The sequence below is a fragment of the Haliotis rubra genome, unplaced genomic scaffold, assembly GCF_003918875.1.
Source record: "Haliotis rubra isolate DU_JTF1 unplaced genomic scaffold, ASM391887v1 Scf787, whole genome shotgun sequence".
Lineage (NCBI taxonomy): Eukaryota > Metazoa > Mollusca > Gastropoda > Lepetellida > Haliotidae > Haliotis > Haliotis rubra.
The window spans coordinates 314,619-337,242 of NW_025767509.1; the positions used below are offsets into that span (position 1 = coordinate 314,619).

Consider the following 22,624-nt stretch of genomic DNA (forward strand, 5'->3'; position numbering starts at 1 on the left):
ACTGATGATCGGAAGCGAGGACAAGTTCTCATGTGAGACATAAAACAACAAACAAACAAACAGTTTATTCAATTTCTCACACTTAGACGTGCAATGTGAACAACAGTTAACATCGTGTCCTTCATGTTTTCATCCAGGAAGATCATAGAGAATACTACACGAGGTCTCATTACATACGAATTATACGAAACGAGTGTCCTTCCTATGGTATCTGACCGAGCGAAAGCGAGGTCAAATAACAAAGGAAGGTCACGAGTTTCGTATAATTCGTATGTAATGAGACCGAGTGTGGTATTTTATTTATTACCCACGTCTTACATGCATTTAAATTGACAAAATAGCGTATTTTTGTTATGTTTTTGGTTTCCAACCGAAACCGGTTTCATAAAGAGGTTGCGGAAGAGTTTTGTACTGTATATACAAGATTTGCATGACGTCACACTAATGACGTCACTGCCATGGTAACCGACGTCACGATGCATGTCAGTTGTCATCGCCTCGTACAGCCTCCTACAGTAAACTACTCCGTAGCACCCCGTTTCTTGGTTTGCAGTTGCTTCATTCGGCTAACATCACTGGTGGAAACATTGCGTTTATGTTTTTCGACTGATATAATGTCTCAGTTCGACTCACAATTAAACAGCGACACGGCAACGTTCGCAATGTTTACATTCCCACAATGCATTTAAGTTGTAGAATGAATGAATTCACGTGTTTATTATGAATGAAAAAATAGTTACGTCAGAATGTGACCTAACTGAGAGGTCATCGGTTATCCAATCAAATCGTTAGAATCTCAGGTCAAGTCGTTACGACACAGGTCAACGCGATACGACACTCGTGTGACGTACGAGATTAATATGCAACTACCCATACGTTGACCACGTGGGTAATAAATTCTCTTCCCACAGAGGTTACTCCTGCCATATCTTCCTACGTAATCTCTGTTCTAATACGGACATATTTCTCGGTTCTCGTAAAATCCCCTAGCGGCAGAAAATCGCAACACGAATTATCTCCCTTCTTTATAGCCAATCCGATCACGTGCTACATCGACTAATATCCAATATGGCGGCCGCAATGGAGTTAGTTGATCAACGTGCGAGGGATAGATTCGGTATTTCATGTTTTACTGTAAAGCAGAAACTAGCGCAATAGAGAGTGCAGGAATCATCAACAAGATGTTTTTGTTGATACGACATACAAGACATTCAATGGCCAACATGTCCGTTGTCAGCGAGGGCGATGAAGACGCCTTTCATCCTCCATTACAAGACTGGGTTCTTTCTGTAAGAAACGTGCGCATCGTGATGGGGAAGAGGTTCTAGTTTTCCCGAAGCACACGGAAATAACCGAGGCTTTGCGAACTCACTTTTGAAACAACATCGCTGATTGCACAAACAAATCTGATTGCAACCAATCACGAATCCAGAACACTCGCACCATGAAAGGGCCGTATTGGAACAGAGGTTACGTAGGACGAGTATGACAGGAGTAACCTCTGTGGGAAGAGAATGCCAGGAAGATATACCAGCGCCTGAATCAATTCCCTCATTCGCAGGGCGTACTGGACGGAGTAGTATAATTTACGGATTAGATCAACGACCGATATTTACTGTCCCTCATCAAGGAATAATGAGTTATAACGTTCCGTGGGGTCACGTGGTTGGAATTAGTCTCCATCAAACTTGACATCAAAGGCGACTAAATGGATCCTGTGGTCAGGCTCTCTGACTTTCTAATGTGTGTCATGGTATCTCAGTTGCGTAAATCAATGATAATGATGTTATTTTGTGGGTTGTCTTGTTCGAGAATATCCGCTCTGGAACTGATATTACTGAATGCTGACAACCTAATTCTTACCATAACAGGATACTAACGGCATCGGGTGCTCAGGATTGCCATGGTGTTACAATTGCACAGATCAATGTTCCTTATGTGTATCACTGGATTCTCTGGTCCAGACCCGATGACTTACAAGCATCTATAATAGTGTGTAGTGCAGTGTTAAATGAAAAAGTCAGGCAAATCAGTTGTTAATGAGCAGTTTAAATGAGAAAAAATATCTTTATGGAAATCGAGCTGGAATTATACAGATTTCGGTGTCAGACAAAAAAAATGAAATGTCAATTCCTTATTGGAGAATTTGTTATGAGGAACAGATTCTTTATGAAAAACAATTGTTAATGTGCAGCGTAAGTGAGAAACAAAACGATTATGAAAATATAACTAGACTAATGAAGAGTTCGGTGTCCGACAAGAAACAGGGCAAAACCAATTTTTGTGAGTTAAAATTTATAGTCACTTTGGCAATATTTCAGCCATATCGTCTTAATTGGAGAATGTGTTGCAATAAAACATAGGTTGCAACATGACTATAACTTCGGCTTCAAGTTAATGGTTAAATAGTTCAATTTTGTAGAAGTAATTCACCTACCTACTAAGACATGGATCCAGGGGTACGCTTTGCATGTCATATTGTTGCATTGAAGGGGTCACTCATTTCCATTTCCTGTGTAGAGTCCACTGCGTACTAATGCTTCCATAAGCAGTTATTAAATTGTTATTTCTGAATTGTGTATGTATAAGGATTCACTTGGTTTTGTGTTTCGTTTTGTGCACGTTTTGAGTTCAAGCCCTACAAAATAGATTTACACAGTATGGTAATGATGTTTGTTTATTATATGCCTTCAAAAAGTACCAAAAAAACCCCGAAAAACATATTTACACTAAATTCGTAAATGTTCCATCTGAATGTTCCCTGTTGTTAACAGCAGATATACTGTTGAAGTCCCACCTGACCGAAAGTCTGTTGATTACAAGGTTACAGACGGATATTGGGGGATAACCTGAGATCAGGATATGATCTGGAAATCGAAGTTTAATTCTCAGCTGGTATATGTCTTGCGGACAGGCTTGTCTGAGCAGGAAATGTCAGACATTTCAGCTGTTCAAAATGCCAATCTGATCTTTTAAGACACTGTAGCTTAGACATTTAGAAATGGCAAATGTTTCAGGAGCATTACAGTGTGTGTCAAATTGGTATTATATATTATGTTTACAATGAAATTGTCCTTTTCGTAAACATTTACGTTTTTCTAAATTGCAAGTTTTTCATATATGTTTAAGGGTGTTTTTGCAACGATGTTCTCGTAAATTCGAGCTTTTAATTATAAAAATTGTACGAGAGAAATATCGAAAATACTAGAAATAACGAGAAAACAATCGAAATTATATCGAACATGTATTTGTACTAACGACAATAATTGATAGATCGAGAATTTTGAGTGAACAAACCTGGTGTATGCTACCAATGCCAATCATTAGGTTTCGCCATGTTTCCGCTTCACAAAGGACATTGTTTTCCCGAGCCAAGTTCTGTCTCTGCCCCGTTGTGTCGGTATTCATGGAGATACCCAAAAATAATGAATGTTGCTCAATCGTAATTTACGTATTTCATTTAAAAAAGACCGCCCCGTGGTGTAGTGGTTAGAGCGTCCGCCCGGTGAGCGGAAGTTCGCGGGTTCGATCCCCGACAGCGTCATACAAAAAGACGTTAAAATATGGTACTTGTTGGTCCCTGCCTGGCGCTCGGCATTAATGGGTACAACAAGGACAGGTCGGCTCGGAGTCAGTATACTGTGTCTGATTGGGGTATTCATGCTTCACTGCGGCATGGTATCTCAATGGGCTAGCACAATAAAACCAGCTTAAGTCTGGGCTAGTACAAGCAGCCGCACCTACACATATACACGCATGAACGTCGTCATATGAGCGAAATATTCTCAAGCACGACGTTAAACCCAATTTCACCTCACCTCACCTCACCTCACCTCACCTCACCTCACCTCATTTAAAAAACAAATACTACATCTGACCAGTTCCTCGCCCTTGTGAGATGTGACTGAGAAACATCCATTTTTTGATTGTTGCCTTGTAAATCTTAGGGATTGACTGTTGATATCTGGGAAGCTGGGATATTGCTGGCTTCACTCTGTGCTCACGTGATGGAGTCAATTGACGGTTTTACTGTGACATAGATCCTAACAGAACCTAGATTCGACAGGTCGACAGATTCGGCGGCGAGAGTGTACATCAACGAAGTCCTTGCACGTCACATGCTTCCGATTATGGACCGACAGAGAGAGTTGTTCCAGCATGACAACGCCACTTCACATACAGCACGTGTCTCAGTCCGCTACCTTGCCAGCTACCTTGCCAATTCTAAAATCAATGTCTTGCCATGGCCTCCCCGATCACTAGAACTAAACCTGATAGAACACCTATTGGGTGAACTTGATCGGCGTGTACCTCAACGTCAAAACACGTCTCAGACACTTCCACAACTGGCCATGCATTTCAGGAAGAGTGGGGAATTCCACAAGAGCGACTTCGTCGACTTATCCAGTCTGTGCCGAGAAGGTTCCGAGCAGTAATTGCTGCCAATGGTGGCGATACAAAGTTCTGATTTTGACGCTATCTTGTGGTCTCGAATAAACATGAACACAACAATAAAGGCTGATGTTGTATTGGCGAACTCTTTGTGAATAGACGTGTGAATTGTCATATTTTTACCATTGAACTTACTTGAAATAATTGCTCTTAGACTAACGTAATAAATTCTTATAAAAATGGCTTACGCGTTTCTTTTTAATTTTTTTTTGAAGAGTGTTATTCGGAATTTAATGGACATGTTTTGTCACTTGTATTTGTTATGCAATGTCGAGCTGTCTTGTATTCAGATAGTGCCTGTACATTGCAGTACAACCATTTTTAGAGATGGAATTACGACTCGATCTGTACATGACTGAGGCTGATTTAAGAGGAATGACCTCGCTTGTATTCAAATAGATTCAGAGCAGATTCAACCCTGAGGGTAATGTCATTAAAATCCGATGTTTTATTCTGATAGGACGTTGCAATGCCTAAAGATTTGACAGCCCCTCAGTGAAAGCACACGTCATGTGAACACTAAGCGAACTTTGATGGTGTAATCTGAATCGCGGATGCGTGGGTTATTACGTCAATCGATTCTGCTTCATTTCTTGATGAGGAATTTTTCACTAAAAATATATGTCAGACAAATCTGTATCGATTACCCGTTGCAACAGATACCTTTGGACGTAAATGGCTAAACAACCATAAAGATTGTTGATTTGTAATGGATACGTTTGCGTACAGGTTGATAGTACCTGTTTGTACAGTCACGTGTGTGTGAGTGCTTACCTAATTTGACCTGTACAGAGTTGTCCGTTGGGCTAAAACTTATTTAAGATGAGTTACCTCAATCGTCTTCATTCTGAGCTAATTCGACCCTGAGGGTAGCACACTTAAATTGGATATTTCACTCTAATACGATACCACCACTCCTACAACACCATCAGACCCCAGCCCATAAACGCTCTTGTCAGCCGAACCTTGAAGGAAGTTTGAAAGCCTATTTCTGACTCACAGGTGCCTAGGTTATTGATATATAGAGATTACTAAACGAGTGTCTGTCAGATACCATTTATCTTACAACGAGTTGTTTCAAAACGTATTTAACGAGCGAAAGCGATTTAAATACCTTTCGAAACAACGAGTTGTAAGATAAATGGTATCTGACAGACACGAGTACAGTAATTTGTTTCTTACACACCATAAAATCTCACCATTTTATGGTCGAATAGATTCATATTTCATATTTTCTCATCGTAGCTTCGCAATAATACACAACACAACGATTATGAATGAGTGACGTCACTTGGCTTCCTAATCACTACTCATCCCAATGGTGACCCTCCACAAAAAAGTTTCTGCCCCCTCTTCGCATCATAAAGGCGTGATAATAAAAACTAGATAACATCACAGAAAATTAATTAAACACTCTAAAATGATGATGTTACAGTGCAAATGTGGATGATTTTAATTCTTGCAAGCAAAAAATATTTGAGCGTGTGACGTCATCGTTATCGCTTGGTGGTTGTCGTCATCGGAAGATTGTTTCGGATATCTCTGCACATTGGGGATCTGTACTTGAACAGTTTCTGTTCAATGTTCTCCCATCGACCGGAGCCAAAACTATTGAGTGTGTGTAATTAGGTGCACCCAATGTGCTTGAATGTGACATTGCTGAGGTTACGTTCACTGTCAATGGGGGACTACTCTTCTTCGCCACATCCTTCTTGTTTTCCCGAGCCAGAAACTGCCACTTGGAATGTAACGGAGTTGTCAGTATGAAATGTGAGTTGATAACATCCTGTATGTTATCAAGACATAAACTTTGCATTATCATGCGTCGGAGGAATATCTTGAGCAATGACTTATGTGTAGATCAACCGTTCCTGTACATGTTCGATTGAATAGAAAGGACGTGTGCCGCCATTTGCACTCATGAAGCCTAGCAAAACGTTCCATGTTGATACATTGTTCCAGCGAGTGTGTTTTTGTTTTGATTGTCATGAGTGAATTTAATAACATTGGAATCTCATAGTAGCTCGAAGTTGGAGGTGGGTCTTCATCATGTTTACCAGTGAAAAATGTCATCTTCATCAATGCATCAAAGAAACAACGAGGCAAATCGATCTCACAATGGACAGGCACTGACGTTATCGTGTCAGGTATTTTTGCAAGACGATACATGACACTTGTCGCATCTCTCCAGTAAAAGTACCAATGTTGTACATTTAGAATATTCGAAGGGAATCCCGGTCTTAATTTCTAACGGCGATTTTCACATAATTGTTTACACAGGTATCACTGATTGTTCGAGCCGTTTTGAATTCATGACTGGAAATCTAAAGTGTTAATAAAAGGAATTAGAAAATAAATAGATTCGTGTTATATTTATTCTAATTGTGTTTCATTGTATACATACCTGTTTATGTTACAATCGCGAAAATAACAGGTAGGTGTAAAGGGGTATTTTTTGCACGAGTAACGGGTTTCTGTTCGATTGAAGCCCTAGCAACTTATCAATGAAGTTTAATCAGGAAAGTAGTCCGTCATAACCTGACCCTAGGTCATCACCATGGAGTAGCCAATCACGGGATTAGAGATCGATCTCACACATATGTGTGAAACCAGTTTTCTCACATGGGTTTCTCACCCACGGGTGTGTTAGAAAATTGATTCCGCTTCGTCCCTGATTGCGTTCACAAAAATATGTAACGTCAACGACAGAGAACAATGGGAACCAGCTGAAACAGATTCCGCTATGTGTAAAATATAACAGCAGGCGTGGGCAGAATGTTTGTTTGTTCAGTGTTTAACTCCACACTCAGCAATACTCGAGCTATGTAGCGAAGGTATGTAAACAATCGAGTCTGGGCCACACAATCCAGTGATCAACAAGATGAACATCGCAAGCCTAAACACTCGGTCCCGTTAGTCGCGTCTTACAACTGACTGAGTTTGGTTTTACGCCGCTTTTAGCAATATTCCAGCAATATCACGGCGGGGGGACACCAGAAATGGGCTTCACTCATTGTACCCATGTGGGGATTCGAACCCGGGTCTTCGGCGTGACGAGCCAACGCTTTAACCACTAGACTACCCCACCGCCCCCTCTTACAACAAGCATACGGGAACAGGAACTATAGAACTGAGGCACCAACCACATATGTTCAATCATGATTACATGCGGTACTTGTTGTCATTTCCGGATTGGATAGTCCTCCAATTCCTCCTGATCGTAACTGCCATCGATATGGTGTAACCACACATATGATCAGTACGCTGAAGCGTCAACAGGGTCTAAAGAGCTTCCTTCCTCTCCAGAAGCTGATGTAAAGGGTAGCATTATCTGCAGAAGCCTTGGGGATTAGGTCACCAGTCACCAACGCTTGCTAGAAACGAATGAATGGATCTTAGTAGTTTTGTTGATTATATAGCCCCGTACCACTCTAGGGCTTCATATTCATTGGTCCAGACTTGCTTATTGAACGGCAGCCAAGAAGGTGGAATATTGACCAGACCGGCATCGACTTACACAGCATTTCACAAAGTGCAGTTTTAAAATCTCGACAAATGAGGCGAAAACAACAAGCAGATAAACAGTAACTTCAATTTCTCACACTTGTATGTATAAGGGGAACAACAATCAGTGTTGTGGTCCCAATGTCGGCATCCATGAATAATCAACACCGTATGAATCACGCCCCTCTTCCTCCGGGCGGTTGTGGAGCGAAATGAACAATGTACGGATTAGATAGGCGACATATATTTAGTGTCTCTCATTAAGGGATCACGAGTTTAACACTCCGTTGGATTCCTTGTAGGAATTAATCACAATCAACCTATGGTTGTCGTAAAAGGCTAAATGGATCTTGTGGTCAGGCTCTCTGACTTGCTTGATTTGTATGGTGGTATCCAAGTTCCGTGAATCAGTGATAATTCTGTCATGTTGTGGATTGTCTGGTTAAAGAATATCCTTATTCAGACTTGCTGACTTGGTCAGACTTGCTGACTTGATTGACTCAATGTATTCAAATAAGGTCGTTCCTCTTGATGTCAGTCATTGGATTGACCTGTCCAGATGCGTTAATTTATAGATATATTGTATTGCTGAAATAGGGTTTTGATCGGCATTAAAAAAATATAAATAAATAAACAACATGAACAAAACAAAAACAAAAACAACAAAAAAACTTTCAAAACAGTTTATCAATGAGCAATGTATATGAGAAACAATTTAGGTATGAGAAATATTTGCAGATAATCGTCACATAGTTGGATTATTGCTGTGTGCAACACAAACAGATACTAAACAGCTCAGATATGGATGTAACTGACATGCCAGATATATGTCGTCATACGTTTCTGCAAGATGTATGTCATCATGGGTTCGGGACGGTGGGGTAGCCTAGTGGTTAAAGCGTTGGCTCGTCACGCCGAAGACCCGGGTTCGAAACCCCACATGGGTACAATGTGTGAAGCTTATTTCTGGTGTCCCCCACCGTGATGTTGCTGGAATATTGCTAAAAGCGGCGTAAAACCAAACACAGTCAGTCAGTCAGTCAGTCATCATGGGTTCGAAACCCAGACTCACACGAACATGTGTCAACGTTTTGCAGCACCATGCCCGCACTTTATTCCAGCATGTTGTCCATAGCATAAGATATTTATCACTTGGGGACTTCTAATTAATCTGCCACTACCTGAAACTATAGTTAGTTAATTAATCAACGTTTGAAATATCTGAATCCGAGACTAAGAAAGTAATGTGATATAAGTCACTCATTCATAACAGGCCCCCATTTGGGCTGGAACTGGTCCTGAGCAGCCCGGCATGTTGTAAAAAGGCGTCTTACGTCATCGGCTTGCTAACTGGTGTGACATGACGTGTAACAATGACGTGGATGATATAAGTCACTCGCTTGTCTGATCCAAACAAGATTATCATGACACTGCATCACTGTTACTGGACTGTTTAGTATGGATTTACAAAAATGATATATGACCAGTAACTGACTCAAACCGACACTCTTACAGTGAGAAACCAACTCGCGAGCACACACTCTCGGATGGGACTCAACCCCCAAATCCCATTCACTCAAAAAGGCGTTATGTATGTATGAAAGGAGTGTATGGACGATGATCTGATCAAACCAAATTTGAAGGGCATGACGAAAAACACCTTGTACCACGTGGTGGAACCATTTCGGGATAATGCGAAATATATACGTGTTGTATGGAATTTGGAAAGAAATAGCTTTGGATCACTGATAGTGGTTCTGATTGTTACTGTGAATCTGATCATACGGGATGGAACGAGTGAGTGAGTGAGTTAAGATTTAAAGTCACATCGGCAATATTGCAGCCATATCATGACTAAAACTAGTTCTAAATTTGTAATACATACATATAATATATAAAACCCTGTCAACGAAGGACAGTAAAACCACTAGATTATCACAGATTGAGTTAAAACTAGCTAGCATACTTCTTTAAAAGTCTAAAGATTATTTCTGGACAATACAATGTAAAAATGGGCTATAGATCGCCAACAACTGAAGGTAGATCACCATACCTGATTACTGGCCCCGTTTTCTGGTTGTAGAAGGTGTTGATGGTGAATCCCTCAAAATCAACCCTTTTGTTGTATCAAAATCAATTGAAGGCATTTGTGGCAACGTGAAGAATGTCACCCGTCTCCGCTCCGGTTCCTTGCTAGTTGAATGTGCACGGAGACAACAGTCTCTAAATCTGCTCAAGGCACATCATTTTGCAAATACTGAGATTGTTGTCTCAGTGCACAAAACCTTAAATTCATGTAGAGGCATTGTTCGTGACCGTGCGAAGTGTCTCTCAGACATGTGTGAGGAGGAAATTGCAGCAGAGTTGAAGAATCAAGGTGTAACATCAGTGAAAAGGTTCACTAGGAAAGATGGTGACAGAATTATACGCACAAACACCTACCTTTTCACATTTGCACTTTCAAAAATCCCTTCTTCTATCAAAGCCGGGTATATCAACATCGGCGTGGATGTGTATATACCAAATCCACTCCGGTGTTTCAACTGTCAACAGTTTGGTCATGGAGCAAACTCTTGCCGTAACTCCCAAGTTTGCTCCCGCTGCAGTAAGAAACATGACAGCACAGACTGTACAGATATCATCAAATGTTCAAACTGCAGCGGAGACCACATGTCATGTTCAAAATCATGCCCGTGTTATGTGAAACAAAACCAAAACCTCGCAATCAAGTACACTAAAGGAGTCCACTTCCACTTCTGCACTATCATACTCTGCTGCTGTTTCCTCTTCACCTCCAAAGGTTGATCAGGGATGCCAAACAGCAGTTACCTGGATCACTGATGTACAGGATATTCTTTACGATATTGAGGCTGGAGCTATGTATTCTTCTTCTTCGTCCACATCAGCTTCTAAAACTATCCTGTCTTCTGAAACAATACCAGCAAGGACTATGCCTGAGCCTGCAATTGAACCTGAACCTGTTACTGATGTGAAAAGAAATCCGCCACTTTCAAAAAAGGAAAAACCAAAAATCAAGAAAAAAGAATCAAAGGGCCTCACACATGCTGAGGTGCCTTTACCATTGACTGTTCCTCTGGAGGTTCATAACGTCTTTGAACCTCTGGATATGGAGATCACTCCATCGCTAACATTACAGCGTAAAGGACCACCTTCTCGCTCACGATCTCCGATTGAAGCTCCATGAGCTGCATGCCAAATTTAATACAATGGAATTGTAGAGGTCTTCGGAATAATTTTACTGATCTACAGCTATTAATTCAAGATTTAAAACCATCTGCTATTTGTTTATAAGAAACATTCCTCAAAACCACAAATAAAATTGATTTAAGACAGTATGACTCATATCACCACTTTTCGCCCCCAGGTGATAAAGCAACTGTAGGATCGTCTGTTTTGGTGAGGACAGGGTGTCATTCATAGTCCTGTCCCTCTCAACACCCCTCTCCAGGCTGTTGCAGTTCGTATGACATTAAATCTTGTGTTCACGTTATGTTCTTTATACATTCCACCGTCGTCTTCAACAGTCTGATATTCAGGCACTTTATGACCAACTCCCGAAACCCTGTGTCATCATGGGAGATTTAAATGGTCATAACCCACAGCAATGCAAAAGGTAAAGTACTGGAGGATTTTTTCTTATACAACGATTTATGCATATTTATTGATGGTTCTCATACATATCTACATCCAGGAACTGGAACTTACTCTTGTCTGGATTTATCCATTGTTGACTCTAATTTACTGATTGAATTTAAATGGTCAGTTCACGATGACCTCTGTGGAAGTGACCATTTTCCCACCATATTGAAATCTGTGACACCTTCTGATATTCCTCCATCATCACGATGGAACTTTGCTAAAGCTAACTGGGATTTGTATGAAATTCGTTGTTCTGCTAAACTTACACCTGGTGCTTTTCTTGATGTTCCCGACCCTGTAACACTCTTCTCTAACGAACTTCTTAAAATAGCTGATGAATGTGTTCCGAAGTCCTCTTCCAATCAACACATACGTAAACCATTGTTTACCGCTGACTGCAAACAAGCTAGGAAGGCCCGGAAGAAAGCTGAACAGTATTTCCGTTGCCATCCTATGGTCCACAATTTAAATAAGTTCAAAATTTTAAATGCTAAAGCAAGGCGTACTATTAAACAAAACAAACGCCAGTCTTGGCAAAATTATGTTTCAAAAATAAATTCACGTACGCCAATGTCAAAGGTATTGAACATGATCCAGAAAATCAAAGGTAAGGGTTCTAAATCTAGCATTCACCACCTGAAAGATGGGAATCAATTATTGACTAATAAATCAGACATTGCTAGCAAACTTGGTGGGACTTTGTCCAAACATTCTTCCTCATCTAATTATGTACCTGCATTCCAAAAATATCAAAAACAGCAAGAAAAGAAATCTATCAATTTTACTTCAGATAATGGGGAAGATTATAACGAAACCTTTTCGATACATGAACTTCACACTGCTCTTGACCAGGCTCACGATACTGCTTCAGGAGATGATGGTATACATTATCAACTACTAAAGCACTTACCGGATTCATGTTTAGAGACACTTTTACATATTTTGGATGACATTTGGACATCTGGAAATTTTCCTTCCTCGTGGCACGATGCCATAATTGTGCCCATCCCTAAACCTGGACGTGATCATACTGATCCCACGGCTTTGAATTTTCCAAGTCCAAAACTAATTGCCTACACTTTTGTAGAAAATATAAGCCGCATAAAGACACCGAACTATCTTTAAATGGCACTCCGATCAAAGTTGTCAAGGAGGCCAAGTTCTTGGGTCTAATTTTCGACTCTCATTTAACTTTTTTGCCGCATATTAAATCCCTTAAAGCCAAATGCCTGAAGGCACTCGATTTGTTGAAAGTCGTTTCCAACTCAAAGTGGGGAGGGGATCAAGCTACCTTCCTCCACCTATATCGATCATTGGTCCGCTCGAAACTTGATTATGGCTCCATCGTATATGGTGGAGCCTGCAAAAGCAACCTAAAACTACTTGATTCTGTCCACCATCAAGGCCTAAGACTTTGTCTTGGGTCCTTTAGAACCTCTCCTATTGATAGTCTCTATGTTGAAGCAGATGAGCCTTCTCTTACACAACGCCGTATAAAATTATCTTTACAATACATTACTAAACTATATTCTAGCGAGTTTAACCCTGCATTTAACTGTGTCTTTAATCCCCTCTATGGGGATTTATACAACAAAAAACCTTCTCTTGGTCCGCCTCTTTGGCACAGAATAAAGCCCTTTATTTCTGCTGCCGGCATTGAGCTGGAAAATACAGCTCCTTCCCGTCTTCTTTCTTCTCCGCCTTGGCAACTGGTGAGGCCTGAAGTTGACCTAACTCTGACAAAGTTTAAGAAATCTGTAACTAATGAATTACAATATAAACAAGAATATAATCAATTAAAAAATAAATATAATACAAACAAATCCTTATTTACAGATGGGTCCAAGGATGGTGGCGCGGTGGCTTGTGCCACTGTCATTGGATCCCAAACAATATCTTCTCGACTTCCAAATAACAGCTCTATTTTCACAGCAGAAGCTAACGCCATATTAACAGCTCTTAAATATATTAATAAACACCGTAAATATGAACAATACATCATCTTTTCCGATTCTCTTTCTTGTCTTCAGGCTATTAAAAATCTTTCTTGTAAACATCCACTTTTATTAGAAATTATTGAATTGTATAATGAGCTTGCTACTGGCCAATGCGACATCGTCTTTTGTTGGTTACCCAGCCACGTTGGCATTTCTGGTAACACAATGGCTGATCTTGCTGCTAAGGCAGCACTCAACAAATCTGTGACACCACTTCTGATCCCATACTCTGATTACAAAGCTGCTATAAGATCTTATATCCGTGACCTGATGCAAAAGAAGTGGGACAGCCAAGTAGGTATCAATAAATTACATGCAACAAAACCAACTATCGGTTACACCTACTTGGGTTGTCAGTCGAGAATTGGAGAGGTCATCATACGACGATGTCGTATTGGCCACACAATATATACTCATGAGTACCTATTAAAAGGTGAGGATTCTCCGTTTTGTATCCCTTGTGATGGAAGAATCACGGTCAAGCATGTCCTGCTTGACTGTGTTGAATATTCCATCACAAGGGATATCTATTTCAAAGTAAAAACTATGAAGGATCTTTTTAGTAATATAAGTTCTCATTTAATTATTGCATTTTTAAAAGAATTAAACTTGTTAACTGATTTGTAAATAGATACATATTTTATTATTGGTAGTTTAGATTAGTAACTGAGATTGTTAGTGGCTGTACGCTCAAAGGGGGTTGAAGTAGTGTAAAATTATTGTCCTCCTGAGAGGGTACGTAAGTCCCAAAATGTTCAAAGTCCATTTAAACTTGCCAGGAATTTTAAACGTAGCATTCTTGTCATTTTAATTGTGGTGAACATTTCTTACAATCGCCAGCAGCTGAAGGGATGGTGTAAATCCAACTAGGGTCCATGCAGGTAGCCAAGGTACTGTAAGTCCCCATGGTCCCTAGTTTGGTGATCTACCTTCTGGTGTTGGCGATCTATAGCTTGTTTTTATATTGTATTGTCCAAATAGTGCTATCAGTTTTAACTCTCCATACCAGTTTTAGTTGTAATTTTGATATTCTAGTTGTTTTACTGTCCTTCGTCGACAGGTTTTTTATAATATACATAGATTTCGTTTCAATATAAAATGTTCTCGTCACGATATGGCTGAAATATTGCCGATGTGACGTTAAATATTAATTCACTCACTCACTTACATTGTATTGTCCAAAAATAGTTTTCTATTTGTAACGATATGTGCTAGCTAGTTTTAACTCATTTTGTGATAATCTAGTAATTTTACTGTCCTTCGTTGACAGGGTTTTATATAGTATATGTATGTATTATGAATTTAAAGCTAGTTTTAGTCACGATATGGCTGAAATATTGCCGATGTGACTTTAAATTTTAACTCACTCACTCACTCTATACTGTATCATTTCAGTTGTTTAGGGGATAATAAGTCAGGCCAAATTGGCAGAACCTCGTGAACTCTCTGGGAAATTTACAATAATTTGTAAGAAGTGATCAACTGCAGGTATATATGCGTATGTTTCCTCTTCAATAGGCAGAAAACAATTAGCCACCCACAAATACAGACTACAATTTTCTGAGTGAAGGATGAGGACTATTTTTATGGATATACAACGTCTTTATTCTGTATAGGCGACGTTTCGACATAGATTCTAATGTCGTTGTCAAGCAAGTGACGACAACTATAAAAATAGTCCTCATCCTTCATCCACCCAACTTCTAGAATGCCAATCAAAGAAGTCAATGTTCTGAGTGGCTTAAAACAACCGAACCGACGTTTATGTTGAACTATTGCACTGAACGAGACTGGTAAGCAGTCGGTCAAGTTATTATTTTTGAAGAATTTATGTATTTAAGAACTTTATTATTGCGTATTGTTTATAGTGTTTAACCCGTGAAGGTCCGGGTTAGAATATTGGCCTTCAGTAACCCATGCTTGTCGTAAGAGGCGACTAACGGGATCGGGTGGTCAGGCTCGCTGACTTGGTTGACACATGTCATCGGTTCCCAATTGCGCAGATCGATGCTCATGCTGTCGATCACTGGATTATCTGGTCCAGACTCGATTATTTACAGACCGCCGCCATATAGCTGGAATATTGCTGAGTGCGGCGTAAAACTAAACTCACTCACTCACTTGTAGAGTTAAAATGGTGTGCACGTTTTGCGTTAATTACCTACGCGAGATTGCCTATAGGTGTTCATGATTATACCTCTAAAACCTCACTATGGTGAATTATGTCCGAGGAACATTAATGTTTATTGTAGCCTTGACAGATTAACAGCCAGAGTGTCCGAGAAAGGATGGAGGTGGCACAGCATAAGTTGAATGAATCAATAACTTTGTCGGCACTTGTGCACGTGCTTTGCTAACACCTGGCTGTCCCTTTCTCTGCACTCCTCCCTCGTAACACATAGTGAACGAATAGTTTGTTAAGCATCCTTTTTAATTTTAGGACATAAATTCTGCAAACAAATCACAGAGTTGGTCTGATGTTTTGATTATGATAAGCGTTTCATTGATTATCATATGTTTATTAGTTTTCGAGTTAGATTGCAATTCATCGGTCCGCTTTTGAGCTAAACGCACTATCACATGGTTGACGCAAATCATCGTATCCAAAACACCTAGATGTCTGAACCCGACTTGGTTATTTACAATCCTCTTTTTTGATAACAGTATTTAACATATATAATTTAGGGGCGAATTGAGTTCACACTCTCAAGTGTCTCAATGCAAGGCAGAGAGTATGAAACGTATAATATATTTTTTTTATGCACCAGAGGTGGTTGATCAATTGTAAGCAGCAATATTGACATTTTGTGATCTTGGAAGAAATAAGTTTGGTTCACTGACAGTGTTTTGTAAGTGTTACTGGACAATACAAATGGATCTACGAGTATGATATTTGTCCAGAAGCTGTTACATCCTAATTTGGTGGATTTGTATCTGACATTTTCAGAGAAATGTATGTTATGTTTAGGATTGCACTTTCTTGGTTAAGTTCTCATTGTAGTACTCTCTTGTTTGAACCCACACTCTCAAAGTCAGGAACCAAATTGCAAGCTCCGTCACTTGGATGGAACTCAATCCCCACGATGCCAATGGAAACAGGTGAACATGAAACAGGTTCTCAGAGAGAAGCTTGAAAACACAATAATACCCACAGTATGTGTCCAATGCAGCTTGTCGAGTAGGCGCTAAAAGCTCCAACATTAGATATTCTATCAAATCTAACAGTTTTTTTCTGGTTTTCAAACAATAAAAGTCTAGAAAACATGTCCCAATTCTACATGAAAAAGTTCTTCATAATGTATCAGTGACAAACGATAGAGACGTCTGTAGAACCTGCCATGCAGTAGCATTGTCCCCTTGCACAACCATTGTATAATGCCATACACCAATTCTCACAGAGAATGCCCAATTTGAAAGACACAAATCGTAAAAAAATAAAGACAATATTTCTGTCACTTGTTGCTGTTTTATTGAAGAAAGTGTCACGAACGAAAATCAGAAATTGTAGCACTCAAGGGGAGCTTGTAACAATTCCATCACATCTCATACAATACCACCCTACACGGTCGTTGTAATCTACGTGACTGTTCTTTATGATGGCTGCATAACACATTGGAGGGAGTTTTCATTCAGAAAGTTCAGTCGTTAATCCCAAAGTTGTGGTTCGTTAAGAAAACAACATTACATGTAACACCCTTTCCCCTCAGATTTGTTTGTGAGCATTATAACAATAAACAATATCAAGTCAACGCTCTTCAAATATAATTTTATGTTGTACTGTTAAATGCAGTTCTTTATGAAAAAGAACACGACAAAAAGAATCGACATCTGAGAGGTAATATCATGAACTTCACTGACAATACAACAACATTTACAAAAGGTAATATTATTGATCAGGTTGTCAATGAATGCCTTTGGAACGTAAATTACAAATTTGCACAAAAACACTTGTTCAGATGATTAACATTCATTCCTTCTTTTTTATTATTCCCTTGTCCGTAATCCCGCTGGATCTCTGCATGAGTCTTGCCCATTCTGTCAGAATTCAACAATGATATTTTTGTAATCTACGTTACCTCACGAACTTCTTCCTTGGACGTAATAATCGTTCTCATATAGATTCATTGACAACAACTTACCATATATGAAAGTCATTATTGCTACTTGATGAGCAATGAATAAAATATTCATAACAGTTAACGGAACATGTGATAGCTATGAAGGTATTACTTGATTCATTGCAATCTACGTTACCATACTTTGAGGAACGAGTACAAGACTGAGGGGAAAGATATGTTGCAGTTTTCTTAAGAGATCGAAATATCATATGTGTAGGGTTAAGATCAATATATCTAAAAAATCTATGTGATATTAAAACAATTGATACATGCTTCACGAAATACAACTTCTATCAATATTTTGAAATGATGGCTACCGACACCCAAATATAGTGATCATTTCCAAATGCTTCTACCGAAGAAATTCTCAACAGTAGAACAATTGTTTTGAAATATTATGAAACTACATGTCTCCAATGAAGTAAATTAACAAACATTCTCACCTGTTTCATGGAGAATTACCGGAATAAAGATGAAGTTTCCCTTCCAAATTTGAATTTCGTGAAATGTCACTGAAGTGCTGCGATCATGTGACAGCAACCGGTTGTAACTGTTGTAGGTTATCAGATTATTTGCCTGGGTTCTCTGACTATGCTACGAAGCGAAATGTTCTATTTCCAGTAATATTTTGTAAGATTCCATATCAGGTGGTAACGTAGATTTCATAACGGAGATTACTTTCGCCGTTTGCAGACTACCATGATCTTGACTGGAAGCATATTGCACTCCCTTTTCGGTTTTATTACACTATGAAAACACAAAGCATTCATTCTAATCACTCTCATGGGTAGCTGTTATTCATGTTTCCGTACAGTATTGGTAACGTAGCTTTCATGCTTAACACAACTCTTTTTATAGACCTGGTTCGTCTTTGTGTACGGTTATATATTGTATGATGTGATCCAAGATGACACTGTTTGTACATATGCTATATCCAGTAAACACTTGCGAGCTTTCAAAACAATGTTTGTCAAGATATATGCATTTTACACTGCATTTTACGTTCTGTAACGTAGATTACCGCTATTGTGGCGACATATTTCGTAGTGTCACATTTGTTTTGTTTAATATGATAATCCCTGAATTTTTACATAGGTTTTACATTCATGTACGTACAACCTATGGGGAGTGATGTTAAACGCATATGATGGTAAACATACTAAGTGTATCCATTTGTTTAAACACTACAGCTTTGGCGACACCAAGAATGAAAACATTGTGACACATATGTTGGTTGTTACAAACAAAATAGCGATTACCAGTTGATTTCTACGAATTATACCAAGTTTACTTGTTAGTACTGGATGCGTATTTGACTTTTATTCGTGTTTATTCGTCTGCTAAACAAGTACACATCAAAACGACATAAGAAGTGGGCAATTTGACATTCTCTCTGAGAATTGGTGAGGCGTTAAAAGCTCCAACATTAGAGATTGTCCTTGCCCAGTGTAGACATAAGCCAGTTTTGAGTTGATAAGTGATCTGCACAAGTAACTAATAGTGAGTGAGTGAGTTAAGATTTAAGTCACATCGGCAATATTGACTAAAACTAGTTCTAAATTTATAATACATACATATAATATGTAAAACCCTGTCAACGAAGGACAGTAAAACCACTAGATTATCACAGATTGAGTTAAAACTAGCTAGCATATATCTTTAAAAGTAGAAACTTATTTCTGGACAATACAATGTAAAATTGGGCTATAGATCGCCAACAACTGAAGGTAGATCACCATACTAGGGACCATGGGGACTTACAGTGCCTTTACTACCTGCATGGACCCTAGTTGGATTTACACCATCCCTTCAGCCGCTGGCGATTGTATCAAAATTTCGCCGGCAGCTAAAAGAACAAAGATACTATGTTCAAAATATGGTAAATTTACATTTTACTTTGAAAGTTCTGGGACTTACGTACCCTCTCAGGAGGACAATAATTTTATTTAATACTAAGAAATTCCACACATGACATGACAAAAAAAGAAGCCAGTGATATTCGATTTGTATTCTGTAAATAATTTTTGAGGTTTTGTCCAGTGGATAAGTTCAGGGATAGGCAGCATAAGAACATCATCCGCATCTTCATTAATCATAAGCTTGGTTTTGTTCTTATTGTTGCACTTATGATGTGTGTAATGCTTTTAGTCGGTGTAGGTGTCTAAAATGTCAAGAAAATTAAGTTCCGGCTAATATTCCAATGTGTTTCAATGAACGTGAATGGTTACGTAGTTAAATTTTATTGAGCTAATGTACCTACATGAACTAGAAATAAATGAAGCCGATATGCTAGAATGTGTGCAAAAATACTTCTGTAAAAAAGTACAAGGGTTCTCTAAACGCACGTGCTCGGTCATTGCCAGAGACTGTCTTGGACTTGTATCACTCCGTGCGTATATTGATCAAAGAGCATTATTGTTCCTGGGAAGACTGCTTAACACTGATATTAGTTTCATTTTCAAACGAATTATTCACTATAGAATAGCTCAATATGATTGTAAGGATAGTATGCAAAACATGCTGAAGTGTAAATCCTCTCCTTTACACCATATGCTAATCTTACCTGTAAATATGATCTTACTGAATATGTTGACATTTATCATAACTCATCTGTATTTGTTACTAAAAATCAATGGTCAAATCTTGTAAGAGATAAAGTCTGAAAATTTGAAGCAAATGTCCTTACCTCTGAACGTAACTACAAAGTCAGTCTCCACCGATACGCTCTCCTACGCAATCCAGCTGCTAGTAACAAACTTTGGTTAATAGCTCTTAATGATTCAGATTATTTCTATGACATATTCTACCTTATCCGTGTCGGCACTTTCGCTTTACAATCTAAAGAATGCTTATGTGGCACAGGCTTATGACATTGTAAAACATGTATTTATCTTTTGTCCACAAACGGAATGTAACAGAGAGCGACCTCATTGATCTATTGGATGTTACAACTTTTGTAAGTGTTTGGAATGATGATGATGATGCACTGATTAGTTTTCTACTTGGAGGAGTGCCAAATGATAACATTAGAGATCTTGATACTGATCTATGGAGTCAATGTATGAAAATCACGAGTAAAGCTGTTCATGAAATGAAACGGTTTTTCATCACATGTTACCAGATTCACATCCCCCCATATATACATATATTTAAAAGTTTTTGTATTGTATAAGTTTCAAACACTTGTACTTTGTAAAATGTAATATCTCCTAAATCATGCATATGTATCTTTAATTTTGGAGGAAATAAAGACGATCAATTTAGCCATTGGCATTTTCTTTTAGTCATAGACAAATACGAGAAAAGTCTCGGAAATACTGGAAAAATGAAAGGAGAAAACAATAGATATTACGAACACATAATTATAGTAACGTAAGTATTTGACAGAACGAGAATTTCGACAAAACTTGGCAAGGGACATTGCAACCCAGAGCCGAGTTCAGTCTGTGCCCAGTTGCGTTTTCTGGTATTCATCGCGGTAGACAAAATATTTTTTTGCTTAATCATAATTTGCATATTTCATTTAGAAACTTCCCAACCTTGCTGATATGTGCCTGAGAAAAATCCATTTTTGTATTGTAGCCTTATAACTTTTATGGACTGACAGTTGATATTAGGGAAGCTGAGGTATTGCTGGCTTAATTCTGTGTTCACATGATGGAGTCAATTGACGGATTTACTGTGAAATAGACCCTAACAGAGCCGACTAATCCGCAGTTTGTGTTAAGTGAAACTGATTTAAAGGCAATTTGGTCTTGTATTTCATATATATATAATTTGATCTTTTGATTATGAATTTGTCTGGGTGTCGTGATCTGGGAATGCTTCCTAGCCCTAAGTGTCCTTTGTCACTATTTTTCCCAGGTTGCCCAAGAAATGTTGACAGTCCAATGTATTAACATGTACAGATGATACCTTTCATAATCAGTAGATTGTACTTAAATATTAGAGAATAGAAAGGGATAGATAAATTAAGATTCGTTAATGGGCATTAAATAATACTTACTGATTATAAGTGTAAGATACCATGAAAAAAGTTTCTTCTCCACTAATTTAAAACCACGGTCGGGTAGGATAAGCTCATCGTTTCATGAGAAAACCCTGCGATTAAATTTGGTTAAAAGGCGTGCAAGTTGAGTAGGCGACTGAATACATTGGGTCAGACTAAGCGTCTTGGCTGATGACGTGTCAACCTAGCCGAAGTGATTGATGCTAAACTCCCAATATACAGGCCGTCATATGGCTAGACGCCAAGTGCACAGTCTATTTTGTTCTGGTCTGTCGTAGATTTTTAGACTAAGTTGAAATTTGTTTTCAATGCCCATCAGCTTCTGGCATCAGATCATAAGAATACCAACCGCAACATGTCTCGTGAAAATTAAGATCGTTAGAAGCTGTTACAGAAGTTTCTTGCAAGTTCTCGTTACTATGAATGAAACCAATAAACATTCCAAACACACTGTGTCGTTATCTGGCTATGGTATGGTACATTTGTCCTGGAATGCCGAGGACAGCATCATAGAGACTTTGATCACACATCATTTCGACCCACTTTTATTCGTCTTGCCTATTACTAGACTTTCTATGTTCAATAGTCTCTCTGTAAATAGTTTTAACTAATTTTTTTCTCCTATAGTATTGTAGCGCCATGAGCGGGTATTAGTACCTGGATGTAGCGCTATATAAATACCCACATTATTATTATTATTATCATGCAGCAGTGTAGGCAACTACACAATGATACGGACACTCCGGGACGTGGAAAGCGGGAGAAGGTATGCTCTCGCACCAGGACAATGCGATATTGTCATTGCTACCATCCATAAGTGTTTCTTTGAACTAACCCACTTTATACCTCAGAGTCACACAAACGTTCATCTGCTCCCAACCACG

The 22,624-nt window shown here is 38.9% G+C and overlaps 1 long non-coding RNA gene across 1 annotated transcript; it reads right to left on the reverse strand.

The window, feature by feature from the left end:
* Positions 1-69: 69 nt before the first annotated feature.
* LOC124261056 lies at positions 70-20,651 on the reverse strand. The gene is made up of 5 exons (XR_006894246.1): positions 20,449-20,651; positions 13,242-13,252; positions 12,326-12,332; positions 3,618-3,624; positions 70-81 (listed from the first exon to the last, which is right to left on the reverse strand). It is a non-coding gene; the product is annotated as an uncharacterized LOC124261056 (long non-coding RNA).
* Positions 20,652-22,624: the final 1,973 nt, after the last annotated feature.